Source organism: Canis lupus, chromosome 15, assembly GCF_048164855.1.
Source record: "Canis lupus baileyi chromosome 15, mCanLup2.hap1, whole genome shotgun sequence".
In the NCBI taxonomy this organism is placed as follows: Eukaryota; Metazoa; Chordata; class Mammalia; order Carnivora; family Canidae; genus Canis; species Canis lupus.
The window spans coordinates 32323287-32343310 of NC_132852.1; the positions used below are offsets into that span (position 1 = coordinate 32323287).

General features: G+C 36.4%; 1 protein-coding gene across 7 annotated transcripts in view; it reads left to right on the top strand.

Moving 5' to 3' along the window:
• The window catches only part of UNC5D (unc-5 netrin receptor D), a 531156-nt gene that overhangs the window by 280721 nt on the left and 230411 nt on the right, over nt 1–20024 (top strand). The window lies entirely within an intron of this gene.

Genomic DNA, 20024 nt, shown 5'->3' on the forward strand with positions numbered 1-20024 from the left:
CTCAGTATGGAGTCTACTTCTCCCTCTGCCTCTGCCCCTCCCCCCAGCTCATGTGCACTCACTTGTTCTCTCAAATAGATAAATAAAATCTTAAAAAAAAATGACATCTGATTATACACTTGGAAGGTCACATGAATAAGATTAAGAGTTTCAGAGCAACTTAAAATCCCTTTTATAGCCTCTGAAATTAAGAATGCACTCTTTGACTAACTTTTTGTTGTTATTTTAATTGGGCAGAAAAGCAATGTGTTACTTCAAAGATATTTAGTCATAGTAAAATCCAGTGCAGGTATTAAAAAAGAAAATCTTCTCTTCTCTCCCTGCGCTAGAGTGTTCATAAAGAGTCGACAAGTACGGTCGACTATATTTTGTGTGTGTCCCAAATATAACTGGCATAATTATCTTCATATTTGGCTCATTAAGCATTACATTCTTCTCTGAATCACTGCAGTGTGATAATGGCCCAGGAGTGAAATAGTTCCCTGTGAGACCAAGGGAAAAAGCACAGTTCTGTTCTGGTAGTATTACATTCAAGTCTACTGTTGTCAATTGAGAACATTGCTTTGATATATAATTAATCTAACAGAAGCCCACTGTTTTCCACTTACTAATAGAAAACCAGTAATCTGCATTTGCTACAAGCCCAGACCTTCAACCAAATCCGGGGTCCACATTTATCTTGCAGGTTGTGTTGTTCCCTGCAGTCATAGGAAGAGCAGCACATTCTTCAGAAAGTAGCTCCATGAGTCCTTGGACACTGGAGGTATAATAAGAGTGGGAGCTCACCTCATCAATCTTGGCTGCATCTGTAATGCACACATAACCTCAGAAGCATGTGGTATCTTGGAAGCCAAGTGGATTCCCCTGTCACCCCAGTCTTTGTGGTTGTCATAGCAGTTTCATCTAGGATGAGTGTGAGGTGGGGACTACAAATGTAGGGGGAAATGGAAGACAAGTGAATTATTTTGTTTTTTGTAGTGTTCACATTTTAATCTCTATCAGATTATGTCGAAGAACTTTAAATGTTGAAAGATGAAGGATTATTGTTTTCCCTCATGAAGAAAATCTAATTTCTGCCATCCAAGAAAAAGGAATTATCCAAGAGGGAAAAATGCTTATGTCACTTACATTGGTTTTCACTGAGTATTCACTGTGCCCCATGCCCCGGTAATTTTTAACAAGAGGTGAAAGCCCAGTTTGCTCCATTAAGTGTGTATTGATATATCTGATATTTCTATACCCTCCATAGCAACATTTGTTCCAGCCCCATAGCCAGGCACACTGCCTGTATGAGTAGATGATTACTTATAGTTAGTATGGGTCAGAACTTTGTGTGCCTTCACTTCTGCTTTTATTACATTTTATTATGGGCTTGTTATCTATAATGAGTCACCTGAACAAAAATAAAAAAAATAAAAAAAATAAAAATAAAAACACCTTAGAAGTTGCACTCTGAGATGTTGAATAGTAAACAATTGTAGGATCCTTACTGTTTTTTTTTCCTCTTCTGTATTGAGATTTTTAGGATCTTCGCTTATCCCTTACCTATAGCAGATAAACAAGGAGGTGGTGTTTTTATGTGGTGATAATCATTGTACTCTAGAGGCTCCTTCCTGAAAGATGGACAATGTCCAGTCAGATTTACTATGATTCCCAAAATCAACTGGTCTTTTGTATAGACAACATATTATCAACCATCCAGTGGGAAAAATCATTTCTAAGTCTCAGTTTGCCTTTACATTTTTCATCTTAGGGATTGTATAATAGGTATGGAAGGGCGATGCAGCATGGGTCTAGGGGTTTTTCTGGTGAGTGGGTTCTAACGTCATTCTTATTAGCTTCATCCAGTACTGGCACGCCATTGTATGCCTCATACTATCAGCTTTAAGCACTGTCTTACACTGATTTTTATTTTTTTATTTTATTTATTTATTTATTTATTTTTTTTTAATTTTTATTTATTTATGATAGTCACAGAGAGAGAGAGAGGCAGAGACACAGGCAGAGGGAGAAGCAGGCTCCATGCACCGGGAGCCCGACGTGGGATTCGATCCCGGGTCTCCAGGATCGCGCCCTGGGCCAAAGGCAGGCGCCAAACCGCTGCGCCACCCAGGGATCCCTACACTGATTTTTAATGTCTGGACTTTGTTTTCTTTCTTTCTTTCTTTTTTTTTTTTTTTTAAGATTTTATTTATTCATGAGAGACACAGAGAGAGAGAGAGAGGCAGAGACAGAGAGAGAGAGAGAGGCAGAGACACACAGAGAGAGGCAGAGACACAGGCAAGGGGAGAAGCAGGCTCCATGCAGGGAGCCTGATGTGGGACTCGATCCCGGGTCTCCAGGATCACGCCCTGGACTGAAGGCTGCGCTAAACCTCTGAGCCACAGGATGCCCGGGACTTTGTTTTCTTCTGATAAAAGTACACAGTGCGCTTTCTCTCCATTTCTCAGTTAGGGTGTTAAATTCTGATTCTAATCAACTGTAAATGCCATTGTTGGTCTCCTGTTTGTGAGTCCTTTGGTTGATGATTCTAGAGTTACCTAAAGATTAATTCTAGGGGCAACTGGATGGCTCAGTTAGGCGTCTGACTTTTGATCTCAGCCCAGGTCTTGATCTCAGGCTTGTGAGTTTAAGCTCCCCTTTGGGTTCCATGCTGAGTGTGGAGCCTACTTTTTTTTAAAAAAAGATTAATTCTAAACAAGTATAAGTTAATCCATTTAGGTAAAACTGTATCTGAAAAGTTTATAGATCCATTTTTAAAGTAAGGGTACCAGAACATATCTCCTTCCCCAGATTTTGCAGTGCTACTGGTTCTGTAAGTTACTATTTAAAATGGCAACATTTGTATTTGACTAGGTAAGTATGATAGTCAAATTTGCTTTGATATATATTTGCATTTCAAAAAAAGACTAAGAGACAGGAGAAGGAGTAAGAGAATGATAGTGTAATGATCTCAGCATCTGTTCTTTCTATTCCCCACTTACCTAAAAAAAAAATTTTGATCATCTCCTGGACCCCCTACATCTTTGCCTGGAAGTTACCTCTGAATGGTAGGAAATGTTTCATTCCTTCTAGGGTGCGTGGACTCATTTGAATGATGGTTTAATATCTTCCCCCAAAGTATCAACTAGTATTGGTTGTTTCTTTTAATTTCAAAACCTGTTCATTAGTAACACAGGTCATTACAGATCTCTGACCCAGACCCTAAGTGCCAAAAAATTGAATGCTTGCTAATAAGCTTTAGGTATCTGCAAGGTATCAACATACTGATGACAAATGGCAAACAAATAGCCTAGTGATATATACATGTTGTCTGATTCATATTTATTTGTATATATGGAGGTAGGGTGCTGGGATAGCTAAATAATTAAATTACATCATGTAATTAAACTTAGTGTTAGAGTGTTCTTTTTCCTTCCATTGTTCTTGCTGACAGCATGCAGACCAGGTTTCACCCCAGTGCAGTTAAGCTGATTAGGTAATACTAAGCTGATCAAGTGTGTAGTAGGCTTTTCTGTTGTTGCTTTTTTTTTTCCTTTAAGCTTCATAAGTCAAATACCAGATTCTCAATGTACAACTTTAGGTTTTTAAATGATGTACATAAAGCTCTTTACCAAACACATTACAGCAAAGTCTAGTGGCCTTAATCCTCAAAGAACATTCAGGTCCTCAGAATTGGTCACTGGGTTGTGATCTTAGGGAAGGAGAATTTTTCCTTCCCCCTTCTAGGTTCTTTGGCTGGTCTAATCACTTAATTGACATAGGGCAGAGTTACAGAGTTACAGGAGGTAACACACAAATACACAGATTTAATTCTGTACATATGGGAACCCCAAAGGTCTATCAGGCAGGCTAGGCAATTGAGGCTTATATGGTATTCTGAGTTAAGGAGAAGAGGTTGGGGGTCTGGAACTATAAGCAGAGGGAAAGACAATTCATAAGATGGGAGGAGCAAGTGTTTGGTTAAAAAAAATCTATTGATCTATTTAGATATATATATTATATACCTACACACACACACACACACACACACACACACACACACACATATATCTTTCCCATGCCACAGGGATAAGTGTTTCTGACATAAAAAGTTATCTGTGGTATAACCTCTCTTCATGGTACAGGCTCTCTATCCAGATTCCTTCAGGGAGTTAAGGGAGAGGTGTAAAAAAAAACCCCAAAACCTCTTACTGAATCTGTTAGTTCTTGATTGCCTTCAGCTCAAAATAATCCACATGTCATAGTGTCCTATTTTGGGGTCATATATTTTCCCCATGAACCCCACCTATGAAACTTCCCCAAGAAATTTCACAGTCCAGAGGTTGAGTTGATAGATTGTTCTCTTTGATCCAATCTCTAAGTCCTGACAATAGGTCAGTCCAGTTAAAATCATTTCAAGCAATGGTCAGGTACGTATTAGGAGACAGTTCTATAGAAACAGAACAATTGTTAATGCTTAGAGCAGAGTACAATCCTGGTTTCAGTGTTCTGAGGGTAGCCAGTCAAGAAGATTTCTATCTGTCAAGCCGAGGGCATCTTCAGATAGAGTCAGGGTGGCCAATGGCAATCTGACAGATTTTCTTCATTTGCAGTTTGAATGTCTTGAGTCATCTGAATGGCTCACATACCAATAGGCACAGAGATTATTCATACATGACCTGCTGTGATTTCTTCGAAGAATATATCATATCCTCTAATTGTAGCTTGCATGGCTTCGGTAGAATGGCAGTGTCAGTTCTCCAGGATTTGAAGTCAGAAGGTTGGGGAGAAATTGAAAGTGTCAGTTTGAAGAGTTGTAGCCCAGAATTGGAGACAACTACAAAAATCTAGGATCCAACCCAGCTTATAGGTAGAAAACAATGCCTTGAAGACAATAGAACTAGAATCTAATCTCCATTAAGTGTGCTTTCTACTGAAACTGCTTTTCTCTCTACCATCACCCCCATTTCTATCCAAGATAACTATAGTAAGACTCATTTGCCAATCACATCTAGTTTCAATAAAGTTGGCTTAATGATTTACATAGGGACAGCAAGAAAAGTGATTGACCATAGAATCTTTTAATCTGTTGTGCTGGAACTTTTTATAAGGAATCTCAGACTTTTAAAAGCCTTTCAAGGCTTGCAAGTATCCTGATCTGCTCGTAGGTACCTCGAGTGACCTTCATTACTCACCTGGTAAGGCTGCCAGGAGCCCTGTTTTCTTTCTTTTTTCTTTTCTTTTCTTTTCTTTTCTTTTCTTTTCTTTTCTTTTCTTTTCTTTTCTTTTCTTTTCTTTTCTTTTCTTTTCTTTTCTTTTCTTTCTTTTTTCTTTTCTTTCTTTTCTTCTTTTCTTTTCTTTTTTTCTTTTCTTTTCTTTCTTTTCTTTTCTTTTTTCTTTTTTCTTTTTTTCTTTTTTTTCTTTTCTTTTCTTTTTTCTTTTCTTTTTTCTTTTCTTTTCTTTTCTTTTTTTCTTTTCTTTCTTTTTTTTTCTTTTCTTTTTTTTCTTTTCTTTTCTCTTTTTTTTAAGATTTTTATTTTATTTATTCATGAGAGGCAGAGAGAGAGAGAGAGAGAGAGAGAGAGAGAGGCAGAGCACAGGCAGAGGGAGAAGCAGGCTCCATGCAGAGATCCAGACATGGGTCTTCATCCCTGGTCTTCAGGATCAGGCCCGGGCAGAAGGTGGCGCTAAACCGTTGGGCCACCGGGGCTGCCCGGGAGCCCTGTCTTCAAGGGGTCTGACTGACTCCGTAAGGTCCGTGAAGTTCCTTAAAGCTGCCTGGTTATACCCGGCTCTGTGCATGACTGTCTCAAACATGACCTAATCAAAGCCTTGTTGATATAACTAATGTTTTCATTTGTGTCCTGTTACAAGAATAGATGTTTAAGAAATTTACACAAATAACTATATGGCCATGAAATAATAATACTAGTGTTTTTGAATTCTGGAGGATCGGGTAGGGGAGAAAAAGATGTTTCAGTTCTGCTTGTAAAGGTCTATTTTACCAAACTGTTGTCATTGTTCGCTTAGGAGGAGAGGTTTCCTTATATCTGGAAAACAAAATATTAGAGAGCCAGCAGTATTTCAAACAAAAAGTCATAAAAATTCTTTCTCATCACTTTCTGTCCCTTGTCATTCTTGTTGATCTGGATCTTTTGTTAGCAACTTTATGTTTTGTTTTGTTTTTTTCCATTAAAATTCTGTAATTTCTTATCTAATTCAATGATAGAACCTGAAAGTTAGTAGATACCTGTATTCTATACTTATCACAGTCTTTTCCATGACTTTCTCTAAAAATGAAAGTGACACTAGCAGGAATGCTATTGCAAAAGCATCAGGGTAAAACAATAAACTTCCTATAAATGACAAAAAACTTAAAAATGACAATCATTGAAGATCAAGGGATTGCTCATCATTGATGAGGAAATTTGGTTTTCTGTAATATACAACATTTAAGATAATAACTAGAACTACAGGAGATAACCTTATACCAGGACATTCCAGATTTTTTAGAAATTTCATGCAATTTTAGAATATTTGTATTAATAACAATTACCTGTATACTATAACCTAAGAAGGTTTTAATTTATTTATCTATACCCCCTTCATGGAGCTTGAGCTCATGACCCCAAGATCAAGAGTCTTCTAACTAAGCCAGCCAGGCACCCCAAATATAACCTAAGAAGATTCATTACTATTTATTTGGCAGTATTTCCTATGTAATTAATGTGCCCATAAGCCTAAGTAGTGTAACCTATCTCTTTCTCTTTTTCACACCCCCATCCTTTTTTAATACAGAGAAAATAAATCTTTTGAAATATTCCAGGGATTCCTCTGGGAAATCTGAAAGTTAGTTTGAGGCCAAGAAGACGTCATTTAGAAACTGAATTTTGGGAATTTTGTGAAAAAACAAAACAAAACAAAAAACTTCAGTCATTTAACTAAGATTACAGATAATTATGAAACAATACTTAATTATCCACTTAGCTGAACGACAAAAAGATTTCAGAGGCAAGTATAGAAGAGAACATAGTCCAAGCAAAACTTAGCTCTTTCAATATCAGGAAGACTTGGGTGTACTTAAATAATCAAAGACCTGATGATAAAGATAATATGAAGTACAGAAAATTAATTTGATAGAACACTAAATAATATTTGTTTCTAGGCAAATTACTTAAAAGGTAAAGAAAAAACTTTCACAGTATCTTACCAAGAGCAGACCAACAGTCCCAGAAACTTTGTCCTTCCAGCAGATTTAGATTTATATAAGCACACTAGTGGTGTTAAAACTTAATTTTATTTATTTTATTGTATTTTATTTTTTAGAAGATTTTGTTTATTTATTAATGAGAGACAGAGAGAGAGGCAGAGACATATGCAAAGGGAGAAGTAGGCTCCTCGTAGGAGCCCAATGTGGGACTCCATCCCGGACCCAGGGATCATGACCTGAGCTGAAGGCAGATGCTCAACTGCTGAGCCACCCAGACATCCATAAAGCTTAATTTTAAACCTCTTATAATAAATTTTATAATTTATTAAATTAATTGATTAAAAATCAATTTTTTAGCCAACTCCAACTGTACAAGGTTTCCTTTTTTTTCTCTCTCTCTCTGGTCAACTTCCTTTGCCCATAGTTGGCCTTTCATTTTCCTTCTTCCATTCTGAAATAGCCATTTAGGCAAAATCACTTTCACTTTCCTCTAAAAAAAATGGATCTCTATACCTCATACCTTTTCTAACAACAACAAAAATCAAATTTTCCTTGCATACATTTTTTGCCATCTTATTTTTTACTAGTTTTATTTTTTTAAGATTCTATTTATTTATCCATGAGAGACACAGAGAGCCAGAGACATAGGCAAAGGGAGAAGCAGGGTCCCTGCAGAGAGCCTGATATGGGACTGGAATCATGACCTGGGCCTAAGGCAGACATCTAACCAACTGAGCCACCCAGGTGCCCCTGTATATTAGAATTCTTAACCCGTGGAAACCTTAATTTCTGGTGAAAACTAAGCCATTGTCAACTGTTTGTCATGCCAGCATTTTTTAAATTGGCAAATTTTTGAGAGTATTTCATGATTTTTTAGAAGCATACACTTTCTCATAGTACAGTTTATTTAGTATGTGGCATCAGGCATGTACACTGGCAAATCCAGATATCTTTAGTTTCTCTGTAATAAGAATCCAGAAGTGGATAAACTTATGTTCAGTAACCAATGTTTCTGTATTTTATCTTATTTGGAAATTATCTAGATAGTCAATGAAGTGCCATTTAACATAGCACAACTCTTACCAGTGGAAGTCAAAGAAATTTAGCTATTTTCAAGTACACATACTGTGAAACATTGTTGAAATGATTACCTAAAAACTCTCCTCCTACTTCTATTTAATACACTTTTTTTTAGCAACCATTTTTAGATTCCTTATGATGATTTCATGGGACATTAAAGCAGTTAGCCATCGTTTGAAATTATCTATCTTGCTGACAAAGTTTGTTACAGAGATAGCATGAGTTCATTTGACTTTTAGTAAAAACAGATAGACTATAAGTATGATACTTAATGCTGATAACTCTAAAATTAAATCCTCTAAAATTAAATCAGCAAAATTAAACTAGCTTTTACCAAAACATATGAGAGCGTGTGAACTTGATAAACATCTGAGTTCATTTCCATTGTATTTCTGAGATTTAGAATACATAACTTGATAAGCACCTGTCTGTAAGCCAATTAAAGAGTTCTTTACAAATTAATTTTTGCAATAACCTCCAGAAGTTGAAAAATGTCATATATATATATATATATATATATATATATATATATATATATATTCCATAGATAAATATAAAAAGGCTGACACAGAGACTACATAGCTTCTGTTCTAAAATTTTAGCTATAAATCAGGGGCAATACAAAACTCACTAGTTTATGAATCCTGGAGTCTCTGGCAGGTGGAACAAGATAAAGTTACCCACTTGCATGGTTCTAGTTTTTTACCAATATTTGTAGAGAAGTCTTTTGAGATTTGTATTTGTCCTTGACAAGTGATCTTATGAAGACCATGGACCAGATTTGGGCATTTCTCTTTTCTTTTCTTTTCTTTTCTTTTCTTTTCTTTTCTTCTTTTCTTTTCTTTTCTTTTCTTTTCTTTTCTTTTCTTTTCTTTTCTTTTCTTTCTTTTCTTTTCTTTTCTTTTCTTTTCTTTTCTTTTCTTTTCTTTTCTTTTCTTTTCTTTTCTTTCTTTTCTTTTCTTTTCTTTCTTTCTTTCTTTCTTTCTTTCTTTCTTTCTTTCTTTCTTTCTTTCTTTCTTTCTTCTTCTTTTTTTTTGTCTTAGGGTATAGATTTAGTTCCTCCTGGAGTGTTTACACTTCAAAGACATGATAAGATTTATATCTTCAAGGGACAGGTAAGAATGCAGGTTTTCTCCTAGGATTCTTGGGGTCTGTTTGTCTTTGAGAAATCTGGGTAAATTTTTCTTTTTCTTCAGTGCACAACAATTTTACTTCCAATGTTATGATTTTTTTTTTTACAGTCTCTTTAAATGTCTGAAGGCAAATAGGAAACAGTGATTGGACTTGGAATTGCTCTTAGAGTTACAATTTTGTATCTCTAAAGATTCAAGTTGTAAATCAAGAATTACTCATTCTCTTTTTGTTTTTGTTTTGTTGTTGATGTACATTCCTGTAAGCTACGTTCCAAGAATTGGGTAGCCTTCTTCCACTGTAATAATTTCATTATTGTAGAGTTTGGCCCACCCAAGCATGCTATTCTGATTTTGCCTTTGTATCAGAGAGAATACTGTCTATTGATATATAAATTACAAGATTTTTGTGTTCTGGAGCTTCAGGGTTAAAAGCAGTATGTCTTTGAAAAGACAGTACAAAATGTTTAGCAAAGGCCATGGGAGGTTCTCTTGCTTTTTGAGTGCCCAATTTAACCTTCGATCAATTCACCTGAGGGGAAAAAGCCTCAACTTATGTGTCTGTTAGCCTCTGAATGTCAGCCTCCAGCCAAACCATTTCCTGGTCATGTGCAGGAGGCCCTGGAAAAAATCTGGCTATTTGTTTCTTCTGTGAGGGAGGCTTTATAGGGGAGGGAGAGTCTTGTGTGATAACCACAGTATGGGAAGAACACCAAATACATTCCCTGTGAGTTAGACTGTGAATGGCCATTCATCTTTTTAATTACCCCTTTAAAACTGGTAGGATCTTCTAAAAGTAAGGGTAAAAGGTTTGTAATTTAGATGTGCTGTTGTTCAGGGGTCACTAATTCTTTGAGTGGAGAGTATATCCATAAAAGACATTGCTTAGGAAGCCCTGAAACTTATAGAGCCTCATTAGACAGCCCAGCATAAGAAGCTTATTGTTTATGCTTCTCCTAAATTTGCTTCCTGGCTGTCTGCATTTATATGAATAAGTTCTACATTTGGGGCCTAGAGATGAGGCTGGAGGGCTCTGTACATCTTGTAGGAATAGGAAAGCTGGAACAGGCAGCTGAGTGCTTAAACTGATTTTCTGGGGAAGGTGGAGGAGTTTGGGAGGTAAGAGAATTTGGGGAGGCAGTTGGGCCAGACCTTAAGAAGGGAAATTTATAATAATTTCTGTTAATATGGAGTGCTTATTATATGGCCTATAATAAATAGCCTGGTCAGTTTACACTTACCTACTTTTGAATGTATACAACAGTTTCATTGTTCTGTCGAGTATTATAGTATTCTTTTTCTATATGGAAGAATTAGGAGGATACAGTAGGTTAGATACCTTGCCTCAGGTCTTATAACTAATTATAAGAGAGCCTGGATTTGAATCAAGCCTTACCTCCAAGCCCACATTTGTTCTCTTGTATCAAGCTGCCTCTTGATAAAAGATATCAGGAGGAATAGTATTTTGTGTTTCTAATACAACTTGGTATAAATCTGTTTCTGATAGTGTCTGACATCCTCTCTAAGGAGGATAAGGATATTAAGCCCCTCAACTATACATGTTCCACCTCCCAATCAGATGACTGTCAGATCAGATCAGGACACAGCTTCTGTTGCTGGTCACTAGTGCTGTGTGGTATATTGTCAGTCTTCACTAAATACCGCATCTCAGCAGGATTAACTAAATCTGTGTGTTAGAAAAAATAACAAAGGAATTAAGGAATTTCATATGAGCATCAAAACTTCATCCTCATATCAACATCTTATGTGACTTCCAGAAGAAGGACTTTGCTGTGGAAAGAAGGTCATTTCATTAAGAAATGGAAGACAAATCTTGTTCCTTTTACTTCTCTTTATGAATCCTCCTCATAAAATGTTGATTTATTTTTTTTAAGATGTAAGTTCTTCCCTGCATAAGACCATCTTTGTCTAGAGCTAACCATTTTAGTCAAACTTCTCTTGCTTCTGGAATAGTGGAACTGATCTTTTGATTTCTGTAACTCCAAATTGGTGATGAAAGAAGGAATTAATGGATTGGAAGAAATAGCATAAAATTAGGGTGTAATTCGTGTGATTAAGCACCTGATACAGGAACAATGGAATCTATGCAATTAATTTATGTTTGTACTTATTTTTAGAGATTCTGTAGCTACATTTTAAAACTGTAAAACAAAATCAAAATGGTAAAAAATACAAATTTGTGATTTGTAGAAGGGTAAATGAAATAGTTGATAAACATGTTTTAATATTCAACTTGGCTGATAACCAAGAAGTATATGTCAAAGATTTAATATTAATTTTACCCATCAATTAGCAAATACCACCAAATGTTTATTACTGGTGAGGATGAGGAAAATGATCAAGTTTTATAATGCTGGTGGCCATGTCAGTTTGCAAAGTTTATTTAAAATAAATTTAGTTGTACATCATATGTATTTAATACATATTTGTTACAGAGAGTGGTCACAGAGTTTCAACATGCTTCATTCAGCTATCTGTTAATTTAGATATTCTTGTCCTTTGCCTTCATGGAATCTACAATCTAAAAGAAGGTACATTGGTATACATGAATAATTATATAGTTGTACAAAGTATTATGGATGGGCAAAGCAGAGTAATGTATCCCTGAAGTTCCAGTAGGGCTTCACACTGATGTGTCAACTAAATAAAGCTTGAAAGGTGAGAATAGGCTGTAAGCTAAACTGGGAGAAATTATTAAAGTAGGCAGAAGGAAAGCATGGCACAGACAGAGATCCCCAGTGAAGAGCCTTAGGCCACTGAATGAATTGGTGGTGCCTGGAGCCTCCTGGTGGTGACGTGATTAGGTGTGAAGGAGGACGAGCAAGAATTAAAATGAAGACTGGATTGGTGATAGTCATTCAGAAGAACAGTGGTAGTGACTAGGGGCAGGGTAGTGGGAATAGAGATGAAAAGCAGTTACTGAATTACACAGATATTTAGGAAACAGAGCCAGTAGGGTTTAGTGATAAATTGGATGTAGGGGCTGAGCAGGGGAAAGTAGGTGATGCCTAGCCCTGGGGAATTTGGAGAACCCCGTGACTACTACATTTAGGGAACTTAGGTCAGAGAACAGATCTGAGGAGCCAAGTAATAAGCTGTCCCTTTAGGTATAAGAAGTTTGAGTGGGTCTACGAGCACCTGGGGGGGGCTTAGTTGGGTGTTAGCTCTTGGTTTTGGGTCAGGTCATGATCTCAGGGTCCTGGGATTGAGCCCCTTTTCTGGGTCTGTGCTCAGCAGGAAGTCTGCTCAAGATTCTCTCCCTCTGCTCCTCCTTCTACTTGCACATTCTCTCTCTTTCTCTCTCTCTCTCTTTCTCTCAAATCTAAAAAAAAAAGAAAATAGTTTGAGGAGTCTATAGGGACATTTATGTGAATATATCTGGAGGCAATTTCTTATACAGATTGGAATGTCTAGAGAAGGAAATGGGTTGAAGAGACACATTTGGATCTAATTAGAGTAATAGAAAAGTGGAGCATTATAAAAGCAATATAAAATAAAGTTTGGAAATGGTAATAGTTTTATTATTAGTAGTATTTTCCTAAAAGTAAGTTTTCTTAAATACTTAAGCAATAGTACTTTAGTACTATACTAATACTTAAAGTAATAGTATTTTCTTAAATAGTAAGAAAATGGCAAGTTCAAAGCTGACATATCTACTCTCAATCATTAAGAATCTAGTTAATGGAAAGTAATACCATGGGAAAATGAAATAACATCTCCCAAATATGCACAGAAAACCCAAATATTCAATATACATCTGATAAAGAAAGAAAAGAGAATGAAATATACTGAATTATGAATGGGAATTTAGGAATTTGGTGACAATGTATAACTATTTTAAAGAATACACTTAATTTTTTCTCTAATTTAATGTTTCATAATAAGACATAAATTGCAATAAAAAGCATCATAAAAGTTAAAGATTATATTATTGTATTCGATTTTACTAGAATGTTTGCAAGTTACAAGGTCATCATAAGAGATTTTTATAAGATTGTTTTCTGTGTAAAATTTCTCATAGATGATAACACAAGACTTAGTTATATCTTTAGTTTTTTGTATCCTGTCCAAATAAAAGCAGCATAATGGGGAAAATATTATTGTAGATGTCAACAGAGAGATTTCAACCTAAGTTTGCTCCTTGGAGCTCTTTGATAAGTTGTTTAACCTCTGAGGGTCTGAGATAAGAGTTGGCCCAGATATTATCTAAGATGAACTCCCACTCTGTTTTGCTTGAGTCCAGATCACATACAAGAAAATGTACAAACCAGGTTGCAGTCAAATTGGCCCATATTAAAATTTTGAGGTACCCGAATTTATAGGTCACCATCTGAGTTTTTAAAAATGTGACCTGACATGCAATGGAAGTGTGTTTATTTCAAAGGGAATTTAGTGTTTGCTTCTTATGCTTTTGTTTCCCACCTTTTGTTTCTTCTTTTTGTCATAAAAAGATTGAAAGTCCCTGCTGTATTTGCGTGCAGAACATAAAATACGAAGCTCTTCCTGAAAGGTAATTTTCCAAGAATGAAAAATATGAGAATGGTGTTTGATTGTTTGGTTTTCTGTCATTCAGTGTTGCATTAAAACAACCATTTTTCCATAACTATGAATGGCCTCACTCTCAAAAACTGTCAGTTATAAATGAAAAGCGGTAACACTTTGAAAAGCAAAACCTTTCCCAAATCCCACTAGGTTTTCAGAAGAATTTGAACACTAGTCAGTGGTACACATTCATACACAAATTGGGGAAAAAATTAAGAAACAATTTCTAAGCTTCATCTTACCTCCTATTTTCAGCAAAGTATTACTCTTTTTTTTTTTTACATTTTAGAATGAATAATTTTTATAAATTTTATAATCTAATCCTTTACATTTTTTTTCCTAGGGATAGATTTGTTAGTTTTTCTGATTCATGAATTTTAACACAGTGGAAGTTAGACTCCGTGAAGTAAATCCTAGAAGTCGCCATAGTTTACAGAACCTTTTATATTGCTTCTCTCAACAGAGAATTGTTTATGTATAAATATGTACACACATACATACACACATGCTATATATAGTCATATGGTTATATTGTTATATTCTATTTCTAAGTGTATGTATCTGTAACACGTTTTAAAAATATAGTGAAAGCAAAACAATGCAAATGTAAATTCTCAATAATCTCATAATACATAGAGAACCATTGAACTAAATGTGGCCTCTTATTTCAAAGTCCCTTTGGAGAACTGCTATCATGGGAATAAGTGTCTCATGCTAACTCTGATTGTATATTGCACGTTGCTTCAGGAACAAGGCCTGCCATCAGAAAGAGTGTAAAATCTCTGCCTTAAGACGCAGCGTCGGAAATCTATTTTGTGTATAAGTCAAGGGAGAACCAGAATGGTGGTCATTTTAAGAACAAAAAAACTTTTCCTATGGCCTTGGGAGATAATGCCACTTGTATTGGTATGATTTAAAGAATAACTCTTTCCAACATAGCAGAATAAACATGGTTTCTCCCTCATTGGAAGTATATAAAAATAGTTACTTTAAACCTGGCTTTGGGGCCCATGTTGTTAAACCAAGAATACTATCTTTCTGTAATTTGGTGGTTACTCTGTGTCTACATCTCAGAAAGCTCTTAGTCAGAGGCACGTAGAAACAGATGTTGGGGGAATACTTGGGTGGTTCAGTCAGTTAAGCATCTGCCTTCCCGTTCAGGTCATGATCCCAAAGTCCTGGAATCAAGCCCCAAGGCAGGCTTCCTGCTCTGTGGTGAGTGTGCTTTCCCCTCTTCCTACTCATGCTTTCTCTCTTTTCTCTCTCTCAAATAAATAAAATAAAATAAAAATATTCGAGATGTTAGGTCCAAGTAGGACCAATGATTTAGTACAAACGTCAAAGTAAACTCTTTCAAATGTGAGTTCTAATGAAATATATTTGGGGCACATACCATGACTCAGGTTGGAATGCCTTCTCCATTTGTTCTCTGTTCAAGTCTTCAAGTCCTGTGTCCAAACTGTGCTGAAATGTTATCTTCCCTGTGGTGTTGTCCATGAACCCTTCCAAGGAAAGTCAGGTTCTCTCTCTCTCTCTCTCTCTTTCTCCCTCCCTCCCTCCCCCTCTCCATAGTGCTCCTATGACATTTTGTGTATACTTCTAATATACTGTTTGCATGTTTATTGTTGTTCTGTAATTTTTTGTCTCTAATTTAGTGTATGAGCTCCTTGAATAAATTAACTATGTCTCAGTTAACTTTGAATCTCCAATACAGAGAACACTGACTAATCTTAGTAGGCATGCACACATACGTCAGTTTAAAAAATGAATATATTAAGTTAAGTTGTGATAATTTGGGGAATAGTGAATGTGCTTTTATAAGCTCTCCTGAAATCTAAAGTTTCTTGTTTGAGGAACAAAGAATGGCCCTTCATATTTCTTTGGCTGTGTAGGAAGTGTTGTTTACCATCTTGTACTCTGAAAAATTTAAGATCTGCTCAATGGAATAATATCCTAGGCTGACAATACAGAAGATCGACACAGGTGAGGTGAACTATGCAAATACAGTGATATATAAAACATTTCCATTTTTATTAGAGGTTGGGAAGAAGGTAGAATAGTTTGAGTTTAAAAAAAGAAAACACTTATTGAGGCCTAGGGAAAGAGTCTGTGTTTCATAAATTGCATTAAATATTTGGTATGTAAAATTCTGGCTCTTGTTCTGCATTCAGTGGTACAATGCATCCCCTGTCTAATTAAATAACCATATGGAGACAAGCCACATTTCTGTAAACAAAAGCAAAGAACCTAGCTCTATTGTATTGTCTTAGATTATGTAACTTGGTTTCCCTCGTATGGCTTTCTGCTCTGATTTGTATATTGCTGTGGCCCAATATGCTCACAGACATCGAGTGGAATTTAAAGAGCTATTTCTAAGGTGCCTTGCTTCATTTAAATACTGCAGTGAGAGGAGCTCTGGAATACTGTGAAATCTCCTATGGTTAATAACTGCTTGCCTATTAAAGGCAATGGTTTTGGGATCTGGCCAGCAGGAAATCCATTGTGTATTATCATACTGCATTGCAGGACAGCCATGTGCCTGGTTTATGGTATAAGCACTTGCTATGTGTTTATTGAATAAATAAATGCTTCACAGCATGTTTTCATGGGTTTTGACCTAACAAAATTATACTAACATATATATGGGTAGAAAATAGCAAAAACATGTTATAAGCAACAGTTCATATCATGTGGGCTCTGGGCTGAACATAAGAGTCATAATCACAAAATTAAAATACAAATATTAGGATAATAAGCTTGGGAATGGAAGTAATAGAGATAATAATTATAAATATCTTTGTTTTGTTTGCTGTTTATCTAGGCACTGGTGTTGGTGGTGGTAGTGGTGGCACATTGTATTTATGTGAAATTTGAAGAATACTGTGTATTTTTTCCATGCTTTATCTTACTTTAATGTCATAAACCACTGACTAATAAATTTTAATCGCTCATTTTTTTTAATGAGAAAATTGGAACCTTGTAGTTAAGTTACTCATAGAAGTTCACAGAGGTAACCTAGAGTTTAAGTCAGATTATTTGTTTCTAAAGTTCTTCTCTTTTACCAGATATAGTCTTTATGGCAGGATTATTGGTTGGACATTGAAACAAATACAGATATTTTGTACCAGTGAGAATACAGCATACTTTGGAGATAGAAAAGGGGGAGAAAAAAGAAGAAGAAATGTGTTTCAAAGTACTCTTGGAGAAAAAAAAAACGTATGAAAATAATTTAGAATTTCGTAAAGCCTGTTAAAGTTCAGCTTTATTGATACTCTAACCCTGTGCAATGCCAGCATACTTTGTGGTAGCCCAGGGTGTTATGAATCCCAGTTTGGAATGACTCTGGCCTCCACTGTGCCCAATCCTGTTACAGATTTAATAGATCAATGTGTAGAATAGTGGCAGTGTTGTATGGTTAAACATGATAATATGGCATTGCCCTGGCCCCAGTCTCTTTCTTGCTGAGGTTCACTGTCTCCTGTAAATAATCCTTGTTATTTTCTGAAATATTTATTTAGTCATTTTGAGAGAGAGAGAATGAGTATGTGTGCACCCACACAGAGGGGAGGGCAGAGGGAGAGGGAGAGAAGCTTAAGCAGACTCCCCACTCAGCATGGAGCCCAACATGGGGCTCAATCTCATGACCATGATATCATGACTTGAGCTGAAACCAAGAGTCAGACGCTTAATTAACTACACCACTCAGGCACCCCTACTCCATGTTATTTTAATTGGAGTTTCAGTAGTTTGTTTCATCCCTAAGCAAGAATATTTGTTTCCAAACGAAATAATGAAAAAGCTTTCTCATTACTCTCAAACACTTATTCTTCAACTTCTTTGTTTTCTGACTTGAGTGAGGATACCTAGTCATTTGATCATAATTAGTTGAATACCTACTGTGCTGTTCTATCAAAAATATTTTTTTCTCAAGACCTTGTCTAGAATATGTCCATAATACACGCTTTCTGACCTTTCTAGTCTGCTAACAGGATAACTGTGTGAATGATCTTTAAGATGAATATTACACTTAATGTAGGCTCTCAGGTACTACATGGATAATAAACAATTTTATATCTTCTTCGGTTTTATGAACTGCATGCTACTGCCATAAGACGGTCACTAAATTATCATGCCAGACTTCTAAGGGTCCATTCATCTGAACTAAAATTAAATAGTGAGGTGATTGGAGTCTGAGACCTGTGTTCAAATTCTGGGCCCCATTGACCAACCATATAACCTTAGACAAGGCACACTAACTGAAGCATTTCCTCAGTTGCAAGACAGGATACTTATAGTGCCTCCCACAGAGAGTTGGTATGAAGCTTAAGTGACCTAATCCACACAGAAGTTGCATCACCATATTCTGTAATCATTCAGTACATGGCAGCTCTTAGTTTTACTCCCTGCTCTCCTAGTTTCCATGCTTTTTTAGCTGTCCAAAATTCTGTAGCACTGAGAACATTGGAATTTAATAAAGTGAAGCTTGGAGCTCTGGTTTTGCTTAAGAAGAAAGATCTACCTGTATCAGTGAGGAATATCTTCTGTAAAACAACAGAAAAATCTGACTGTTAGTAGTTTAAATAAGTAAAGATTAAAAAAAAAATTATCTGGAGGTGGATGCCCCATGGAGTTATTTCAGCCTCTACACTGTCTGCTCCTCTGAGATTTTTCCTCTTGATCTTCCCTAGTTAAGGCAGGAACAAGAAGGAGAAGGGACAGGAACCTACTACCCCTGTTTCTTTTATCAGGAAAATAAAAGCTTCCTCAGAGATTTCTGCTTAGGAATCATTTGCCAGGGGGTTGTCATGTGACCATTCCTACCTGCAAAGAAGTAAACTGAGTCCATGCCTTCTGCAGCCTCTACTGTAAAAGCAGGCATGGGAAAAGGCAATTGACCGGGTCGCATAGTCACCAGCGCTCGTCACACTGGGTTTAAAACTTTTCTTTGAATTAGAAAGCAGTGGCGTGTGTATTGAGATTATAGGTTCCTTTACCCTGAAGCCCACAAGTGTTCATGCAGGCTTCCATAAAACCATTTATTAAGGTAAGTTGCCACCCCCTCCCACCTCCTCCAAAGAGCAGTATCCATTGGCAACTTCTAAGCCCCTGAAAAGTACCCACATCACTTTTCTTTCTGCCACATTCCTATTGCTTAAATGGAGGCAGGTGACTCTGCCTTGCAGGTTAAGGGAGGGATATCTTCCTGGAGGTCTGCCTGCCGGGAGATCCCAGCCTTCTTGTGGCACAGAAGCCATCTGGAGAGCTGGGCATTACTGTAGTACAAATTTGATCCTGAGCCCAATGAGGAACATAGGGGAGAGGAAGTGGGCCTAGGGGAGGGTGTTAGTAAACACCACTCCCAACATTTCACTATACAAAGCAAAAAACCTGGGCACTTGGGTAGCTCAGTGGTTGAGCGTCTGCCTTTGGCTCAGGTCATGATCTGGGGATCCTGGGATCAGTCCTGCATCGGGCTCCCTGCAAGGAGCCTGCTTCTCCCTCTGCCTGTGTCTCTGCCTCTCTGTGTGTCTCTCATGAATAAATAAATAAAAACTTAAAAACGGAAAAGCAAAAAAAAAATAAAAAATAAAAAATAAAGAAAATCATTTATTTCATTTCATTGTTGGAAGGATACAAATAAATGGTGATATGTATGCAAATATACCTATGATCTCACCTTCCAACTGCCACCCTTGATAAATTGACATTTTCCTTTGTTCCTTCTTTCATGGATCCTGGCCCTTTCCCTAGACATACATGACTTTGACATGGCTTCAGTAATAATTAAGATGTAATGTTACAATTTGCCTTTTTCCCCCCTCCTCTGAACATTAAGATTGATTGATTCTTAATGGAGGTCCTTGAGATAGCAGGACACTTACCTACATACTTTTCTATTCTACTCTCCTGTTTTGTTTCAGGTGAAAGCTAAACTTCTTACTTTGTTTAAAGGGTATTTATTAAAATAGCAGGATGGTAGCTTAATTGCTTTTAGATCTCTGTTTTGTGAATTGGATGGTTTAAACTTGATTAATGATGTAGTGCCTTTGACAGTTTAT